Source organism: Tamandua tetradactyla, chromosome 8 (assembly GCF_023851605.1).
Source record: "Tamandua tetradactyla isolate mTamTet1 chromosome 8, mTamTet1.pri, whole genome shotgun sequence".
NCBI classification, from domain to species: domain Eukaryota; kingdom Metazoa; phylum Chordata; class Mammalia; order Pilosa; family Myrmecophagidae; genus Tamandua; species Tamandua tetradactyla.
The window spans coordinates 83162484-83182721 of record NC_135334.1 but is presented as its reverse complement, the minus strand read 5'-3'; the positions used below and the strand labels follow the sequence as shown (position 1 = coordinate 83182721).

Below are 20238 nucleotides of genomic sequence, written 5' to 3'. Positions count from 1 at the left end.
ACTTTATGGGGAAAGTTCTGGGAAACAAACCTCGGGGAGACTTTACAGGAATTTTGGTTGAGGCCGCAGGCAAGGCACATAAAGAAAAGAAATGTAATTATAGTTTTTAAGTCTATGAAAAGATACTACGAGTGACATGAAATAGCGGTGCTAAGTTTCCTCTTCCTGTAGGACGGGAAGAAATGGGTTTTACGTAACATTCAGCGTATATTTATTGAGTGCCAACTGTGAGCTGGACCCTGTACAGTGCAGGGCATATGGTACTTAACAAAATAGTCCAGGTTCCCGGTCCAGAGAAATCCATGGGGGAAGACTGACACAAAGCAAATAATAGCACAGATGTGTGATTACAAATCATGTAATTGCTGTGAAGAATACGTTCCGGGGAGCCTCATTTGGATTGGAAGATTGTGGAAGACTTCTCTGAGGGGGTGACGGTCAAGTTGAGGCAAGATGCATAAGGGTTAACCAGGGGTTAACACAGGGGAAAGGGGCATATCCCAGGCAGGCTGAGGGAATGAATACCTTGGAAAAAATCTAGCCCTCTTAGAGAACTGAAAGAAGGTTTGTCTGGCTAGAGCACAGAGAAGAGAAAGGTAGGAGTTATGTTATAAAGGATCATTCTGAGCCCTGTAGGTTCTGGTAAGAGTTTAGATTTTATCAAGTGCAATAGGAAGCCATTGAAGTGTGTTAAGCAGGAAATGAGTTGATCTGGTACAAAAAGGTGATTCAGACAACTCCAAGGAGAATGCATTTGTGTGGGGGGGGTGGGGGGTGGCAAGAGTGGAAGCTGGAAGTTAGAGCAGGTTGGAGGCTTTTGCAATAATTAAGGTGAAGACTGGGTAGCTATGGAGGTAGAGAAAAATCGATAAAATATATATTTTGGAAGTAGAATTGTTTGGAGTTGGTAAATGTGAAGACGAGATGTGGGGAGAGAGAAGTAGAGAGAGGCAAAGATGGCTCTCAGGTTTCTGTCTTGAGCATGTTAGATATCAGGTAGCCTAAGACTGCAAGATCCCTACTCTTCAGAAAAGGCCCAGTGGGATGATCTGAATCCAGCCTTACAGAGGCAGCGGGAGGGATTTAGTTGTCCTCTGGCTCTGCCTATTTCAAGGAGCTCATATGCAATAGCAGGCAAGCAGGGGTTCCAGTTCTCCTACTAGTGAGGTCTTTCCTCCTGAAGGCCAGTTCCTCTTTAACTCCGGGATACCACTAGGGGGAGCAAGGCCTGCATTCTCTGTTTGGTCTGAGGGCTTTTTGAAGTTTGAATTACTGTTATAAACTTCAGTACTCAACCCCTCACACTGCTTAGAAGAGTGACTGACACATGGTAAGCACTCAGTTAATGTTAGTTGATATTCTCCAGAATATTATTTTATTCTGGAGACTAGATAAAGGAATGTGCATTTTGAGGGCTTTGAGAATCACAGAGAGATCCTTGGAATTTGGTGACCATGCCTGTTTGGGACGTGAAGAGGGAGAAGTTTGGTAATTTGAAGGTGTTTCACTTACTCTTTCATCCTGCTTCCTTTATAGACTTGAGACGTTAGGGCCTATTAGGGATTTCTGAGCTTGTGTTTTGGGTCAGGCTGGGCATTTATAATGGGTGGTTGGGTATACCCCCTTTGAAGTTCTCATTGATTCCTTAAAGCAACAGTGCTCAGCCATTTAGGATTTATGTCATATTGTCATTCCCTGTTGGATTTTTTTTTGCATGGGTCCCTGTTGAATTTTGTAACACTTCTCGCACTTTAGTTCCTGGCATGTATTTAACTTTTAAGCTAAAAAAAATCTTGTTTTGAGAATTTTTTGAAGTGTGGAGGTTAACCGAAAACAAGGATTCGGGGTGTGTGTGTGTGTGTGTGTGTGTGTGTGTGTGTGTGTGTGTGTGTGTGTGTGTGTGTGTGTGTGTGTGTGTGTGTGTGTGTGTGTGTGTGTGTGTGTGTGTGTGTGTGTGTGTGTCTGCATTAAAGGTTCCATCAGGCCCTCTTCAGAACATCTGTTTTAGGGAGCAATATTGGGAAAATAACATTGGAAAAATCTGCCTCAGGCTTCAGTGTTCTATTCTTGTGGGGCTACCACCTGCCTCAGAATTTTATTTTATTTAATTTTCATTTTGGTAAGGAGCAGCTGAGATGAATGAAATTCCTAGCCCAGTGCCTGACATAAGGAGAGTGCTTTCACATACATTGTTACTTTTTTTTTTTTAACCATCACCTTTTATGCTCACCCCAGCCCAGTTAATCTGTTAATTGCCTAGGATATAGGTTTTATAGATGTGGAAAATGGGAGGTTAGGTGACTTGCCCAAGGATGCACGGCTAATTAGTGGTGCAGTCAGGAACTGTCAAGGTCTTCAGGCTCCTGCTCTGCCTGGTGTTCTTGCAACTACTTTGCTTAATGCACCAAAGAGAGGTGGGTGCTTTTCCTACTTCTGTTATTTCCCGTTTCTGTGCACAGCCGCACCTCTCCCTAAATCCCCACTCCTACCAAGGCAAATTATTTTACCTCTCTTTTAGATTAAATTAAAAAAAAAAAAACAGTTAAATTAGTATGATAATAACAGCCTTACAGTTATTACAGATAATAACAGTCCTAATTGTCAGGCCTATTGTGTTGAACAAATGAGCCAAAATTTTTGAGAGAGTTTTAGAAAAGTGAAAAGTAATTTATAGCTATAGATTAGGATATATCATAAAGTCTTTATGATGAAAAGGTTGGATAGTTAGATCTAGTTCAGCGTGACTCAGAATGACTCTCCATCTTTCCCTGGGAACCCAGATTTGTATCTCTTAGCTGGTTATCGAAAAGTTGTTAGTTTTCAAGATCGGAGACAGTGTACTTTATTGGAAAGTGCACTGGACTAGGAGTCACTGGGCTGGTCTACTCTTAGTTATTTGACTGCCTAACTAGTAGTATAACTGTGGCCCAAACATTTGATCTCTGAGTCCCAGTTTTCCTTTCTATAAAACGACGATAAGATCTGTCCAGTGAATTTCAAAAGGTCAGAAGGATCAAACAAAATAATACATGTAAAAGCAGAATTATGCATGGAGGGGACTAAACTTAGAGGGCCTGCTATGTCTCAGGCAGTGTGCCAGCTCTTGGTCAGGAGTGCTATTATTACTGACTGTGACAGCAGCTCACATAAAGCTGGGTTTTAGTTGCAGACCCTGAGCAGGGCAGACAGACGAGACTATATTTATGTCATGTTTGTTGCCTATGCTATGACTCTGGACTTGCCCGGGATTCTTACTGGTCCTGACATAGTGTCTTTCCTTTCGTTGCAGAAAGATGAGAGACTGCTTGGGCAACAGCACTAGTACCATGAATCCCTGCACTGGTAAAAGCCTTCACCACAACCTGGGCAGTCACTAAGGTAAGCAAAGAGGCCAGTCCAGGCGAACTCCTGGGATGTGAATGCGTTTCCGCCCCAACTGCTGCCCGGAAAATCCCAAGTGAACAAACAAGTCAAGGCAATACATCTGAGTCCCTCCTACCCGAGTTCCAGGACCCAGAGGAAGGGCTTGCTTCCCCTCCAAATACTCTAGCTAGCTCCCTCCCCCTGGCTGGATTTTTCCAAGTTATAAAAAGTGAGACACTGGAGGGGAGGAAAACAAGTCCATGCACTGTCTTTTCCCTTCTCCCTTATGAGCTGTTCAAGCAAGTTCCCCAGAGTCCCTGTTTGACTAGAAGGGAGGTGGGAGGAGTGGAATGTGTGCAAAAACTGAGCTGATCAAAAGACAGTGCTGTTTCATGGAAGCCTCCCAGAACTAAACAGAGAGAGAGTGAGAGAGAGTGTGTGTGTGTGTGTGTGTGTGTGCGCGCGCGTGTGTGAGAAAGACAGAGGGAGAGAGAGTGTGTGCATGTGTGGGGGGGGGAGAGGTGTGGGGAGAGATTGAGGTTGTTGGGGAGAGGGAGTTAGTTGTGGTAACAGAAAAAAGAGAGTGCACTGGAGAGAGTGAGAGCCAGAATGCGCCTGGCGAGAACAGGGTCTCCATGACAACTGGCCTGGACGGCTAGCTGTGCTCCGCTCATTTGGCTGGAAGGAGCACTACGAAAGGTCAGAGGAAGGAGCTGTGGGAAGCTCGCAGCAGGTATTGGGAGCTAAGCGAGTGGATTTTGGGGCCCTGGGCTCCCTAACAGACTGTGGTGTGAGCCATACTCTGCCAAGAATGGAGTGGGCAGGAAAACACCGGGACTTTCAGGTAAAGTCAACCCCTGGCTTGCATTGTTTTTCCTCCTTTCCTGGCCACAGTCTTGGGGCTGTTTTCTGGGAGGCAGGCGAGTGAGTGTCTGCACTCTGTGCTCAGGGATTGGGGCTCAGGAATGATGTCATGCTCCAACAGTTGGATTCTATTAGCTTAAGGAGGAGGGAGACAGCCAATTTTCTTGACTTTGCAGATCTAGCTGATCTCACTTTTGCTGAATCTGAGGTGTTTAGGCTTCAGTATAGAAATCATTTTACTTTTATTTAGTGTTAAGGCACAAGACATTTCACAGGAAGAGTCTTTTGTATAGAAAAAATGAATTATCACTCTAGCATTGTCTTTGTGTTTCTTATATGGAAACTCCAGTATCTTTTGAGTGGTTTGGTTTGTTCTATTGAAAAGTGTCTTCTTTGTCTCTTGGTGCTGCCATGTCTGACCTGCAATGAAAAACAATCAAAGTTAATTAGGCTCAGTGAGGAACCTTTCATTAGTTCCAAGTCCTCTGGAGCAGTTATAAGGATGGAGAGAATATCATTGGGACATCTGACCTGGGGTGTCTGTTTGCCCTCTTTTTCTCTCTTTCTCTCTGCAAGGTGGCTTGTAAGGAGCAATCTGTCTTCCCTCATTTGTAAGGTTTATTACAGGCTTTCCTAAGAGATATGTGAGTGGAGGAGGAGTGTGTTTTGGACTTTGGGGCCTGCAAAGAGGTTTCTTCTCCAGATGTGTCAGAGTGAACTCAGTGGCTGCTGCTAAAAGCTAGGAAGCCTGAGAAGACATGAGGCACTGTGGATGAGCCAGGAGGATTCCTTTGGTTAATATTTTAACCAAATCTTAGGGCAAGCAGTGTCCATGCTATGTGCTGTTTCCACTCAGCTTGTCCTATGTTTTGGTTAAAATTGTTGTGACCTAGAGGAAAGGAAAGAGGTGGATATGCACAGTCAGGAGGTCAAGGTGCATGTGGTGTCTGGCGAGCTCAGTGTGTGCCTAGGAAAATAGACTTATCCAGAAAGGCACTTTTAGAGGCAGGTGATGAAGTGACTAGGTTGTCAGTAATATTGTTAGGAGGATGAATTCAGTGAGCACTCAGAGACCTGACAGGAGATCTGCTTCTGCTTTAACCATATTACATCTTAAACTTATTCCTGGCCCTCAGGAAACTGTGGTTGCTTTGGTTTCTCTGTGGGCTGAAGGAACAGCTGCTATCCTGGCTTTTCAGTTTTTCTTCTTAAACTTTCTAAACAGAATGTCTTTTGTGTTCTGTTAAACAATGAGGGGACCTTCTGATTAACTTCGGGTCAGTTTGCCAATGCAAGCACTGGCCCTGTTCCCAATTCTGGCTCCCTTAATGTGTACATGTATCCATCAGTATTGTGGCCTGAGGGGCCATGAGAGTGAACTCACTCACCCTGGACCTCAGATGGGCCACTTTTAAAGTGATTCCTCTTTTCCCTACATTCCAGGGATCTTTTGCTTGGTTGAAACTTATGTTTTTGGAGCTGGGGGAGGGATGTTGTATAGCATTGTTGGTTGGGATTAGACTTGGGGGATGTGTGGAGGGGACCTCTCTGAGTCAGTGGGCCCTTTAGTGGATAATGCAAATCCAGAATTTCAGTTCTTTTCTACCCAGGTGCATGTAGTTGGGGCTCCTTCAAGTTTACCATCCCTACGTATGTGAAAAGGACTAGCAGAAACCCAGCCCAGAGGGGCTGGTGCTCTTTCTTTTGGTGTAACAGAAAGAATAATGGGTTTGGGCTTAGGAAGCTGGAGTTCATGGTCAGGCTCTGCCCCTTGCCCACTAAGTGGCCATGGGCAAGGCCCTTAACCTATATGCATTTTAGATGTATTAGCTATGAGAATGGAGGTAATGATAATAACTACCTCATAGGATTATTGGGAAAAGCAAATGAATTAATTTCCCTGAAAGTACTTCTGAACAGTTCAAGTCCTATATAGTGTAAGATGTTATGAATTGAAGCTTGAGGGATGGCCCAACTCTTTTCTGGAAAGTAACTTTGTCTGGCCTCCCCATTTATAAAATGCCCTCTTCTTTATTGTATTCATAAATAAAAATGAGAGAAAAAAACTTAAAAGATTTCTTCAAGATATTAAAGGAGACAAATGTGCTTTCTTTGGGTTGGAAAGTTTAATAAGAGTGACATTCACTGGAGACTTTGAGCTTCATAAATCATTCTTTAGAGATGAGGCTTTCCTTAAGTCACCTGACTCATGTAAATTAAGGGCTGGGAAATATAGAGGAGAGGGACTTCACAAGGGCCCTTTGCTTCCATGGTCCTGCAGCTACCTGACAACCCAGTTCATGACATCATGAACCTTAGTAGCTGGAAAAGAGGCTACTAGGTGTTAGAGCTGATTCCCTCACCTGGTAGGTTCTACAGGGGAAACTTTTGAGTGGACAGAGAGGCCTTTCTTCTCCATTCTGAGCTTGAAAATCAGGGTTCTAACTAGTAGGAAGAGGTATATACCTTGTTCTGAAAGTCTCCTTGGGGGCTGGGCAGTTCTTTCAGGAACCTGCATGGCTACGGCTTAGGAGAATAACAAAGAAGGAAACAAGGAAGTGGAATTCCAAGGGCAGAGACACTTGATATGCCATGGGACTGTGCCAAGGAACAGAATGATAGGGGAGGAGAGACTCTAGGCAAGGGCATCAGTGAATTCACCTCAGTGAATCTGTAGGACTTACGTGTTACCAGGTAGGAAGAAATGCGAAGGAGCTGGCCACCCACCCACAGCTTCAGCCTTTCTTGTGGGACACGGGAAAACTGCCAGCTGTTCCTTGGACTGGTATCTGGAAAGAAGCCCCGAGGAGACCCTGGGTAGATTTTTTTCTTTTCTTTTCTTTCTTTTTGTTTTTTACAACAGAGCCATCCTTCAGGTGAGTCCCATCACAATAACCTTGAAGGCCCAAAGGAGAATTTGTTCACAGCTTAGATTGGGGCTGCAGCTGTTTCTCACTCCTGGCAGTCCAACTTCCCAGAGTTGAGTCACAAATTGGACCCCTCTATGTTCTTTAAGGATTAAAAAGTAACATGCCTGTTCTCACTCCTTCTCTCCCTAGCTCCTCCCCTCCCCTTCCTGCAGGCTATCTCCTGGGCTACCTCTTTTTAAAGTTAGAATAATCAGTCATCCAAGACAATTGAAACTGAAATACCTGGGAAGACAAGCCAAGGGCATCTCAAGTCTTATGGCTCTGCTCCTTCACTGGAATGGAGGGCTGGGTGTACAGTTTAGGGGGGTACCTGAGACTCCAAATATCATGGCCACACTGCCTGGAACTAAGAGAGGCTTGCTGTGCTCCCCACCTCTGGAGAACTCATGTGATGCTAAGAACTACTTTGGGAGATCTGCCTGGCACTTGAGAGAGGGTCTCAGTCCTGAGCCTTCCAAAGCACCTCTCTTTGATGCAAGACTGAGAGACTGAAGAGCATGTCTTCCTGTTGTTTCTCTTGGTTGCTACCTGTTACTGTCCTAGAGAACTTCTGATTTCTTTACTTTTGGTCCCTAGAGAGTTTGCTGAGGCAGCCAAGCAGAGACAACACCAACTGAATCTGAAAAAGGCCGGGCAGCAGCCCTTTGGAGTTCTGGCTTGGCCTCCTTTCTGTGCCTCTACAATGGCTTCAGGGGTTGATAAGTTTAGGTGATGGCAGCTGGGGAAGGGGAAATCTACAGGCAGATAATTGAGCCCTTTGAGTTAGAGAGACCATGAAAAGTACGTAGGGGCCAGGAGGGCATGAAAGAGAAAAAATGACCATCTGGTGTAGTCTGCAGAGATTTCTCTTTAAAGCCTATGGGAAAACGTGCATTAACATGTGTCTTCTTCTGGGGGTGGGGGAGGGAAATTCTGTGTGTCTGTTTTATGCTGCAGGGATGGTAAGGAAACACTCACTGTGTGCATTTGTGTCGGGGAATGTTGGGTGCATCTGTCTTAGGGAAGCATGCCATATAATGTTGTGTTGCTTGAAAAACTTGGAGCCTCCATTTCTTGCCATAGACCATAGAAAACTCACCTGGATATGTAATCATATGTGTATGTTTTAGGGGAAGAGGAGGATATTAGTCTTTTCTAGACTGCCTTATTGAAGAGTTCTCCAAAGATTCCTTCTCTTATTTTCTTTGTCTCTGATATACTAAATTTACTGTTACTGGGGGTGAGATGGGGGGCGGGGGGCTGTTGTAGTAGCTATCACAATATTCTTCTCTTTAAAAACTGCTTGAGTGTTAGACTATACTGTCCCTATAAAAGGGTGAATTAGGGTATGCAGCCTTCTTAACCAAAGCAGATTTGTACCTAAGTGTTTGTCATAAAACACCCCTCCATCCCCACTCACACACGTACAGTTTCTCAAAGATCCAGGCAGTTTGCATGTGTGTCTTTTGTCACTGAAGAGGTTTTTTTTCATGAAAAATATTTGTTTGTACTTTAATCTTTTTTTCCCTACTTTTTTAGTGGAAAATAACATTTACAAAAAAGCTATAAATCTCAAAGCACACACACACACAAAAAAAATTTCAAAGCACAGCGCATGATTAGTTGTAGAACATATTTCAGAGTTTGACATGGGTTATAATTTCACAATTTTAGGTTTTTACTTTAGTTGCTCTAAAATGCTGGAGACTAAAAGAGATATCAATTTAATGATTAAGCATTTTCATTTGTTAAATCCTATCTTCATTATATAATTCCACTGTCACCTTTGATTTTTACATACCTCTCTTTAGGGGTTTTTGGGCTATGGCATTTCTAAATTTTTCATATTGAAAGGGTCTGTCACTAATATGGGGTAGGGAGATGAAACTATCTGATGTTCTGGAGAGGCTGGGCTAGGGATTGTCTGGACAGGGGACCCATCTGGAGGTTGTAGGTTTCTGGAAAGTTACTATAGTGCCTGGAACCCTTGTAGAATCTTATATATTGCCCTAGGTGTTCTTTCGGATTGGCTGGAATGGTCCTGGTTGGGGGATGGCAGGTGATAATAGGTAGCAAGGTCTAACTGAAGCTTGTGTAAGAGCAACCCCCAGAGTAGCCTCTTGACTCTATTTGAACTTTCTCTGCCATTGATGCTTTATTAATTTCACTTCTTTTCCCCCCTTTGGTCAGGATGGAATTGTTGATCCCATGGTGCCAAGTCTGGATTCATCCCTGGAAGTCATCTCCCATATTACCAGGGAGACTTTCACCCCTGCATGTCATGTCCCACGTAGCGGGGAGAGCAATGATTTCACTTACAGAGTTGTGCTTAGAGAGACTGAGGCTACATCTGAGCAACAAAAGACGTCCTCCAGAAGTAACTCTTAGGCATGCCTATGGGTAGCCTAAGCTTACTGAAGAGGTTTCATATGTGAGCTGGAGATAGAGGAAGAGGAGGCAACACACTGGCTGAAACTAGGAAAAATGAGGACTGTGAGGGCAAGGTCTGAAACAGGAGGCAGGCTCCTAGAAGGAAACAGGAGAGAATACCTTGGCAAGGGGACTGGGGAGAAGGTAGTTCTTAGGAGCCACAGGTGGGTGATAGGTAGGAAGAGGTACCTGCACTGACCTTGATGGCCTTTGCAATTTAGCAGGTAGTTAAATTGCAGAAAGTTAGTCCCAAGGATATGGTGTTGTGAAGTTGTAAGCCTGCACTGGGAGGGAAGGATAGGGTGGAGGTGACTGGTATTGGAGTTTTCCCCCTGTTCATTTGTTCTTAGACTCAGAGGCATCTCTGGAGCCCATATGCTTTCTTGGTCTGTTCACTAATTTAGTGAATACAGAGTGTCTTGGGCCCAGAGCTGAGGAAAATCTGAAAGAGTATCAGGCATGAGACTTACCCCTATATAGTATTATATATTGTTTTTGTAGTTATTTCTGTCCCTGTCCATCCCCCTGCCCCCTGCCATTTTCACCTCTGTCTGCATAATTAAGAGAGAATGAATATAGACCTATTAGAGTTTGGGGTTAGTGACCATCATATGCTCTTAGGCTGGGAAAGAGTAGGGGAATCCAACTCTTAGACTCTATTTAAAACATTGAATGATGGAAGAGAGCCAATTAAAAGACTGGAAATATGAAGAGGGTGAGGGTTCTAGGCTTGTGTCAAAGCTTCTCTGAGAGTGTAAAAGGATGGGATAAGAGGGGGAGATAGGAAAATTGGAAAGAAAGTGAGAAATTCAACTGGTTTTTAGAACTCTTGAGCTATGTTAGAGGTACTAAATTTTGGTATGGTTACATATGTCTTGGAACATAGGCTTCCTTATGGAGTTCTGACAACTCTGAATTTTATATTGGTTCAACTATCAGTGACAATTAATTGCACAATGAGTGCATGGTCTTTGAGCAACTCTTATAGAACCTTTTGCACTTAATATGAATATCTGACATGCAGTGTAGTACATTGGTTAAGGGTTGGACTCAGGGTTCTGACCAGCCTAGGTGTGGATTATGACATTACTGCTTACTTACTAGTAATGCTACCTACTAGTGTGACTTTGAGCAAGTTATTTGGGCCTCAGTTTGCTCATTAGTAAAACAGGGATAATAATAGTATTTATCTTGTTAGAGTTACTGTGAGGATTAAAAGAAATGATACATGTAAAGCTTTTAGCCCAGTGTTAAAAGTCAATGCTTCATGTTTTCCATTATTGTTATCCACTTTGAGCAGTACTGTGAAGAGAGCAGGGCTGGTATCTCTTAATCAGGTTGGGGTTACTACACTAGAAAAGTCAAACCGTAGTCTTCTTTTAGAGTACTTTATACTTTGCATTTTGTTCATCTTTCTGTCGAAACCCCAGGAGAGTCTGTGAGGTGGTTCTTCTCAACCTAGCTTCACAGACATAACTTTATCTTCCTGAAGGATGATTGCCTTCCATAGGCAGAGGAGACCTTTCCAGAAAGTGAGAGGCATAGGGTGAGAATTGTCATCAGCATTCTGACTTGACACTTTAAATGTGTATGCCTTATTTTTCTGATGAGGTTCCTTGAAGTTCTGTGTAACTAAGTATAATATTATACTTTTTATTTCCTAAAATGGCCAACATATATGTCATATGCTTAAAAATCATTTCATTGACTTTTTTTTTAACCCAATCAGCTGGATTCTAGGAAGCATTTAGGCTTTGTTCCCACAATTTGGAGACTGGAAAATTGTTCTCAGAGACATAGGTCTCGGTTGCAACAACTTGCAAAGAAACCATTGTCTGTAGTAAGCTAGTAAGTCTACAAGTCAGGAGGAGAGAAGGTGGGCTTTACTTGGTGCCCCGGGAAGATTTTGGTCAACAAATGTTTGGGGTACTTATTTGTTCTGTTCCATAGATTTAGACTAGCTCTGTGAATGCCATCCCTGTTCCTCTCTCTGCATGGGGAAAATGGCAGTATTTTCTAACTAATCCTATTTCCTTTAGAGTTTGGAGTGAGCCAGTTGGTGCCTAAAGGCAAATATCTGTGTTTTAGAGGAAGAGCCAGCTAACAAAAAAGTAATATTTAGAGCCTGGACTCTGAGTTCAGACTAGTGGGGTTCAAATTCTGGCTCTTCTCTGCCACTTACTAGCTCTGTAACCTTGAACAATTTATTTAGCCTCTCTATGCCCCAGTTCTTTTTCTGTAAAATCGAATCAGTAGCAGTACTACCTCATAGGATTTTAGGGAGACTTGAATGTAAAGTACCTAGAACAGTGCCGTATACCTACTAAATGCTGAATAAAACATTAACAACTATTGTTACAATTACTATTCCCCTGTCAACCAAGCAGTGTTTGTTTCTGAGTGGCTAGTCTGTCGTGTTTGTTCTGCTGAGAAATGTGAGGTGATGCCCCTTCCTCTGCATCTTGAGCAGATATCTTGTATCAACAGAGCAGTAATAAGTGTCCTCCAATCGGTATGTAGATCATAGTTCTTTTATCTTGATTTTGTAAAGAAATACTTCCCCAGAAGGGAAATCAGGCTGAACCAAAGGAGCAGCAATTGTGTGCAGGCTTAAGAGGCCCTTTCTGATGAATAATGTATGTTGTATGGTTCTAGGGTTGGGACATAGCAGTATCCTGTGTAAAAGAGCCTGATGGGAAGTGAGAGGGCTGGAGGAGAGACTGAGGGAGAGTAGAAACTTGGAGACAGAGAGATCTAGGTGATCAAGTGTGGTGAATATTTCTAGGATGCGATTGTGGCTAAGGTAGTTAACCTGCATCCAGATAAACTCTTGGCACTTCATCTCTTGGAAAGACATCTTGATCCCCCAGCCCCAGGTTAATCTTTCTCCAGCAGTGGTCACTCAGCCCATTCTAAGAGGAGTGGTGAATTGGAATGAAGAGATTCTAGTCTGTCTGTAAAGAGAATGGGTAGCTCCGTGCATCTTATCTTCAAGTATAATTATAAAGTAATTTCCTTTTCCAACTTCAAGAAGCAGAAGCTTTTGCTGCCAAACTTAACAGTGTGTTTTAAGTCCCTCAAATCTCTTTTGAGTGCTCCCAAAGCTCTCAGCTTTGTTGTTATCTTTTGTTGAAATACTGCCTGGAAGGGCCATATCAACAGTGCCAGTTTATGGGCCTACTGAAGTTAGGCAGGACTAGAGCAGAGTGGGAAGTTCCTAGGTGCTTCATAAATTTTCCCTTTGAAGGAGACTGTGCCAGTTTGAATCTATTATGTATCCCAGAAAAGCCATGTTTTAGTCCTGATCCAATCTTATGGAAGCAACTGTTTCTTTTAATCCTGATTCAATATCGTAGGTTGGATTTTTTTTTTTAAATATTTTTATTGAGAAATCTTCACAGACATAAATTCCATATGTGATATTGTTAATGGCTCACAGTATCATCACCTAGTTGTGTATTCATCACCATGATAATTTTTTAGAGCATTTGCATCACTCCAGAAAAAAAAGAAAAAAAATCATACACCTTACTCTTCCCTCTCATTGACCACCAGTATTTCAGTCCACCCAATTTATTTTAGTCTTTGACCCCCTTTATTTATTTATATCCAATTTTTTTTACTCATCTGTCCATACCCTAGATAAAAGGAGCATCAGACACAAGGTTTTCACAATTACATAGTCACATTGTAAGCGTTTTATCTTTATAAAATCACCTTCAAGAATCAAGGCTACTGGAACACAGCTCAACAGTTCAGATACTTCCCTACACCCACTCCAGTACACCATAAACTAAAAATGTAAATCTATACAATGCATAAGAATAAGAATAACCTCCAGGATAACCTCTTGACTCTGTTTGAAATCTCTCAGCCACTGAAACTTTATTTTGTTTTATTTCCTCTTCCTCCTTTTGGTCAAGGAGGCTTTCTCAGTCCCTTAATGCTTGGTCATCCCGGGATTTCTGTCCCACATTGCCTGGGAGATTTATACCCCTCGAAGTCAGGTCCCTTGTAGAAAGGAGGGCAGTGAGTTCACCTGCCAAGTTGGTTTAGAGAGACAGACCACATCTGAGCAACAAAAGAGGTTCTCTGGGGATGACTCTTAGGCCTAATTTTAAGTTGGCTTAGCTTATTCTTTGCAGAAATAAGTTTCAGAGGAGTGAACGCCTAGATTGAGGGCTCAGCCCTCAATTGATTTGGCTGCCTCCATTGCTTTCAAGAATATCAGAAATTTTCCAAATGGAGAGGTTGAGTATTTCTTCCTTTCTCCCCCTTCTCCCAAAAGGTCTTTGCAAATACTTCTTTATTCACTGCCTGGAATTTATTGGGGCATCACACTAACCTGGACAAACCAACAAAATCTCATGGTGGGTTGTAATCTTTTGATTAGATTATCTCCTTGGAAATGTGATGCACCCAAATGTGGGTATTAACATTTGATTAGATGAAGATGTGACTCCACCTGTTCCATGTGGATCTTGATTGGATTACTGGAATCATTTAAAATATTTTGGAGAATCTAAAGAAACTACAAAGCCTAGAGAAACAACAGAAGCATCAGAACCAACAGAAATTTCACAGCAGAGCCGACTAGATGCAGATACATGGAAAAAAGAGACCTGGATGTTTGGAGATGCTTTGAGCCCAGCAGACGTTGCCATGAAAGATTAAGCATGCCAGAACCTGGAGAGAGCCAAGGGAAGTCAAGAGATGAAAGCCATCCCTGGAAAAGAAAAGTGAGGAACCCCCACAGGAACAGAGGCTGAAGCAGTGGAGCCCAGGAGCAAGGGACCAGTGTGCCTTCCCAGCTGACAGAGGTGTTGCAGATACATTGGCCTTACTTGAATCAAAGTATCTTTTCCTGGATGCTTTAGTTTGGACATTTCCACAGGTTTAGAACTGTAAACTTATAACTTATTAAATTCCCCTTTTGTAAAAGCTGTTCCAGTTCTAGTATATTGCATTCCAGCTGCTAGCAAACTAACAAAGACTGTTTATAATTTAGGATCTCTTTTGCTTTAGAAGTCCAAACTCTGCAGGTTACAGTCAAACATTTTATTTCTTCTGTAGTTTTACTTCTGTAGGCTCGTACTGTCTTGTAGTGCAGATTCTACAGCAGCTACCTGTGTAATCAAAAAAAGCTCAGCCTTGGTGGTACTTATAACTACTAAAATTATGTCAGATACTCCTGACTGGAGATAAGTTGTCTTGGCATAAAATTATTCTGGCATCCTCCCTATTTAGTTTATTAGTAATATATTGACCTACCTTGTATTCTGATAGAGTAATTAATTAAAAGATGAAGACCACAGGGTGTAGAAACAGCCTATGTAGTCATTTGCAAAGTACTAAGGACAAGAGGAGCCATGTGTATATATACTTTGTCACTTGGCAAAATGGAATGTAAATAGGGAAAAGAAACTGTAAATCTCTTGGCAACTGTAAAGAAGTATGGTATGTGTGTCTGAGAGGAAAATACCTGGTGACAGCTTAGATGAGCTTGGCAGTGGCATAATGTTGGTTTGTAGTCCATGGTTTGACTAACTCAGCTCTTGTGCTGTGTACAGAGAATTGAGGCTTGGGAGTCTAGGAAGGAAAGAAGGCACTGAAGTTCCTTATTTTTATTGCCTCTTCCCTCTAACCCCTTGATTCACCCACCCCATTGGGTTCAGACATAAATGGAATAGTTACCAGATACATGGTTTGTTTTGAAATGGAATGGCCAGGATTGCCCTCACTGGGTCTCCATTCCTCTAATTTTGAGTTATCACTGCTGCACAGGCTGGGAGAGCCAGCTGTGAGGATACTGCTGGTAAGAAGGGGTATGGGTTTGGTTAATTCAGCTCATCTTGAGTAAGCACCCAAAGGAAAGTGTCCTGGATCAAGTTAAAAAGAAAACAGGAAGCTGTTTTTTTTTTTTTTTTTTTTTTTTTACGTCTTATTAAATGAAAATAGAAAAGCTTTTTCTGCCATCTCCTTCCCCCATCTCTAAACTTTTTACAACTGTTTGTAAATACAGATTGGTTAAAAATCTCTCTTGGATTTCTAAAGAATTACCATCCAGACTTCTCTTCACCTGAAAAAAGTCTACATGACTTTGCTGGAAGAAGCTATAGAAACTAAAGCAGAAAACATAGAGACTGCAACACCTGTGATGTCTTCCTGAGCCCCTGATAGCAGTTGATATTTTGCCAGTGGGGAAGTTGGGATGACTTTATTTGTTGGTGTTTCCCAAGGGTTTATCCTCAGCTTCTTCTTAATTTACAGTCTTTCTTTGGGATCTCATCTTCCACTATCACTAGTTAGTGATAATAAGGGGGGTATCTAACTCCATCTGTCTTGTTTCAGAAAAATGTTTGAATGTATTTGTCCATTCAGTAAATATTTATAGAGTATCCGTTCTGTTCTAGGTGATGTTCTGTATGCTGGGGATGTAAAGATAACAAGACTGCAAAATTTTTATTGTCATAAAGCTTAAGGTATAGAGATGGGGAGCAACCAATAAATAAGTAAACAATCAATAAATGAGATACAGTGGTATGTGCTATGAAGGATATAATGCTGATGTAAAGAAGAGAGGGCAACAGGGACCTGAGAGCTAATTTCAAAAAAGAGGTTAGAGAAGACGTCTCCAGGAATATACCATTTGAGCTAAGAGCTGAAGGACAGAAGACATGATTGTGCAGATTTAGGGTGTGCGCATTCTTGGGAGAGGAAACTGCAAAGGCAAAGCCCCTGTAATAGGAAAGAGGTTGGTTTGTTGAAAGAACATAAAGGAAGGCATCGTTGTTAGAATCTAGGGAGCAAGGGCAAATAAATATGTTGATAGAGGCTTGTTTAGGTAGACTCTTTGGCCATAGAAAGGAGTTTGACAAATCAGCAGGAAGGGTATGTATCAGGTTTATGGTACAACTTGGGATAAGGTGTGGAAATTTGAGAAGAATAGTTGGCTAAGAGGAACATTGGATTTGCTTGTCTGGAAAGAATCAAGAAAAATAATATAGGCAAGTAAAAAGAATCTGGATTGGGGATGGGCACATGGCTGCTTAGCTAAGGAAAATTGGATGGAGGGGTGAAAGTCTCCCTGGCAGCATGGGAGATGACTCCCAGGGATGAGTCTGGCCCTGGCACCATGGGGTCAACAATACCGTCCTGAACAAAAGGGGGAGAAGAAGTGTAAAATAAGGTATCAGTGGCTGAGAGGTTGCTATTATGCAAGTTTCTGTTAGATATTGTTCCCTACCATAATTTGCCAAACCCCAACAAAATCATTCCTGCCAATCCTAAAGAACACCTAGGGCATTATATAAGATTCTGCAAAGATTCCATGCACTAGGGTAACTTTCCAGAAATTTACAACCTCCAGATGGGTCCCTGGACCTGATAAGTCCTGAAATGTAGAGGAGCCAGTCTCTCTAGTTGCATCCATCTATCCCATATTATTGACAAACCCTTTCCAGCATGAAAAAGTTAGAATGGAAATAGCCCAAATACCCATAAAGAGTGAGAGAAAGATCAAAGGTGATGGTGGAGTTATACAGAAAAGGTAGGGTTTAACAAATGAGTATGATTGCCACATCATTATATTGATATTTCTTTTAGTCTTCAGTATCTTCAGGTAGCTAGAAGTAGAAACCTAAAATTGTAACCCATACCAAACTCTGAAATCTGTCTACAAGTAATTGTTGCACTGTGCTTTGAAATTTATTGCCTTTTTGTATATATGTTATTTTTACAAAAAAGAAAAGCAAATATCTTCTAGCCTCCAATGTTTTGGAGCAGCCAGAAGGAAAAATCTGAAATATTGGAGTGGTAATCCATAACAAACTCTAAAATCTGTTCTGTAACTACTTGTTGACATGTACTTTGAAAATCATTGCTTCCCCCCCCGCCTTTTCTTTGTATGTATGTTATATTTAACAATAAAAAATGTTTTTAAAAAAAGAAAGTTGGATGGGTATAATTCAATTCTGCATAACTTTTGGGGTCAAGTAATATCTGTTAAAAATTTCGAAGTCCCATCGGGGGAATGGTGAGAAAGGGAGAAAATTCAACTTCCCTAAGTGGAGAATTCTTGATATTCTCACAAGCAGTGGGGACAACCAAAGCAATAGGCTAAGCCCCCAATCTTGGGATTTGTTCATATGAAACTTAACCCTGCAAAGGATAAGCTAAGCTTACTTAAAATTCGGTTGAAGAGTCACCCCCAAGAGAACCTCTTTTGTTGCTCAGATGTGGCCTTTCTCTCTCAGCCAACACGACAAGCAAACTCACTGCCCTCCCTGTCTCTATGTGGGACATGACTCCCTGGGGTGTGGACCTTCCTGGCAACATGGGACAGAAATCCTAGAATGAGCTGGGACTCAGCATCAAGGGATTGAGAAAACCTTCTCAACCGAAAGGGGGAAGAGAGAAATGAGACAAAATAAAGTGTCAGTGGCTGTGAGATTCCAAACAGAGTGGAGAGGTTATCCTGGAGGTTATTCTTACGCATTAAATAGATATTACCTTTTTAGTTAAGGCAGAACAGAGAGGCTGGGAGGGAACTGCCTAAAAATGTAGAGCTGTGTTCCAGTAGCCATGTTTCTTGAAGATGATTGTATAATGATATAGCTTTTGCAGTGTGACCGTGTGATTGTGAAAACCTTGTTCTGGTGCTTCTTTTATCTACCTTATGGACAGATGAGTAAAACATATGGATTAAAAATAAATAAATAATAGGAGAAACAAATGTTAAGATAAATTTAGTAGATTGAAATGCTAGTGATCAATGAAAGGAAGGGGTAAGGGGTATGGTATGTATGATTTTTTTTCTGTTGTCTTTTTATTGCTTTTTCTGAATTGATGCAAATGTTCTAAGAAATGATCATGATGATGACTATACAACTGTGTGATGAGAAAAAGAATGTTCATATTGTATATTGATTGGTTTTATTAATAAAAATTTTTTTAAAAAGGGGGAAAAATTTATGCAAATTTTAGGTTTATAGCATATCATTAGTGAAGTGCTTCCTCTGACCCAGCATTCTTTTGCATCATTTTAGTAAATCCTCACAATTAACTGAGAGAGTTTGTTGCTATTCTAATGCCTACAGATGAGGAACTGAGCAGCTAACTTGCGTAAAGTCTGAATCTAAGTCTGTAGGATTCCTAAAGCATGTGCTCTTTCTATACCCCCTCTTTGATTCATATACCAAAAGCAGCTCCTCTTATTACATAAAATATTTAATGAGCATTTTTTCTCTCATTCTTATGTGTTATTTATTGTCACGTCCTTTCTCTCCATTGTAAGCTAGATTTTGGATGTTCGTGGACTTGGACAAGTTTTTTTAGCCTTATCTGAAAGGAGTATTTGGTTAAATACAGAGAATGCCAGTCCATATAAGAAAATTGGGGAGATTTGAGATCTGGAAACAGATAACCTGAATCACCCTTCTTTATCTGGGTAGGAAGAATGATTTTTCCCATTAATATTCTACAGGTAGTTAGACTGATTATAATTCTTCATATTTTATGATGAGATGGATTTGGTTTTGAAAAAGTTAAGTAATTTGTTCAGAAAACTAGTTGTTAAACAAACTCTAATTTCCTCATATATACTTCCAAATTTGTTGGAGATGTTTGGGGAGAGAAATTTATCAGGTTACAACTTTCACTGATTGAAAACTGAATACTAACTCGTTTCTATCAATAGACTGTTCTTTTTCTGAAGGATTGTTTCTTTCCAAAGTCTACAAATCAAAGGCCAGTATTCTGAAGTGAATATGGGGTGTTTATAAACTCTTATTCCTTAGTGTTCATGAAATCTGCGGTCAGTCTGGTCAGGCAGTTTAGGTGTATGATTTATTAACAGCTGAGAAGGATAAGATTATATTTCAGATTTAGCGTAGATTCCTGACACAAGGAAGAATTTCTTTAAGTAATTGAATTTTGCTTTCCTATTATCTCCATTCCAGTCTGTTTCTGTACTACCCTGCTTCAGAAGGAAATGATACATGATTGAGAAAGATTCCTTTAGAGAGTGTTTTTCAGATTATATTTAACACTGATTCACTGAGATGACATTAAATTGTCACCTACCATGAATCAGAATACACAGATGGGTTAGAGGATGAGACTGAAAACTTTGGTTGAGGTCAATTACTCGAACCCTCCAGGAATTGGGAAATTGCTGTTATTCTATAAGCAGGAAAGGTACAACTGGATTTGAAGTCTAGAAAGGAAATTTATGAGATAACTTTGAACATAGAATTGGGGTGGGAGTAACCTTGTAACCTTATTCAGTGGAAGTAGAGAGGTAATATTCTAGTCCCTCAAAATTCATTTAGTCTAGCCCCTTGGAGGGCAGTGTGGTGGTTCCACAAGAGACTAGGGGTACAGTTGCCGTATGACTCTGAAACCCTGTTGCTCAGTGTATATCTGGAGGAACTGAGTGTAGGGACATGCGTGCATATTTGGTGTTTCTGGCAGCAGTGTTCTTGATCTACAATGAATGGAAGTGGCTTAAGGGTACAATGACTGAGGAATGGAAGGGGAAACTATGCTATATACATACAGTGGACTACTGAGTGGCCACAAGAAGGAATGAAGTTGTGAGGCATGCAAATAGATGATTGAACCTCAAGAGCTGTATGTTGAATGAAATGTCAGAAACAAAAAGATAAATATT

General features: G+C 41.4%; 1 protein-coding gene across 9 annotated transcripts in view; it reads left to right on the top strand.

Annotated features, from left to right (window-relative positions):
- Positions 1-20238, top strand: part of DENND2B (DENN domain containing 2B) — a 278920-nt gene that overhangs the window by 133725 nt on the left and 124957 nt on the right. For 4 of the 9 annotated variants that reach the window (XM_077113931.1, XM_077113932.1, XM_077113934.1 and 1 more), the window contains one exon: positions 3290-3378. The exons of 4 other annotated variants lie outside the window; for them this stretch is intronic. The gene's annotated coding sequence lies outside the window, so the exon portion shown is untranslated. One more of the 9 variants, XM_077113933.1, reaches the window with a different exon arrangement.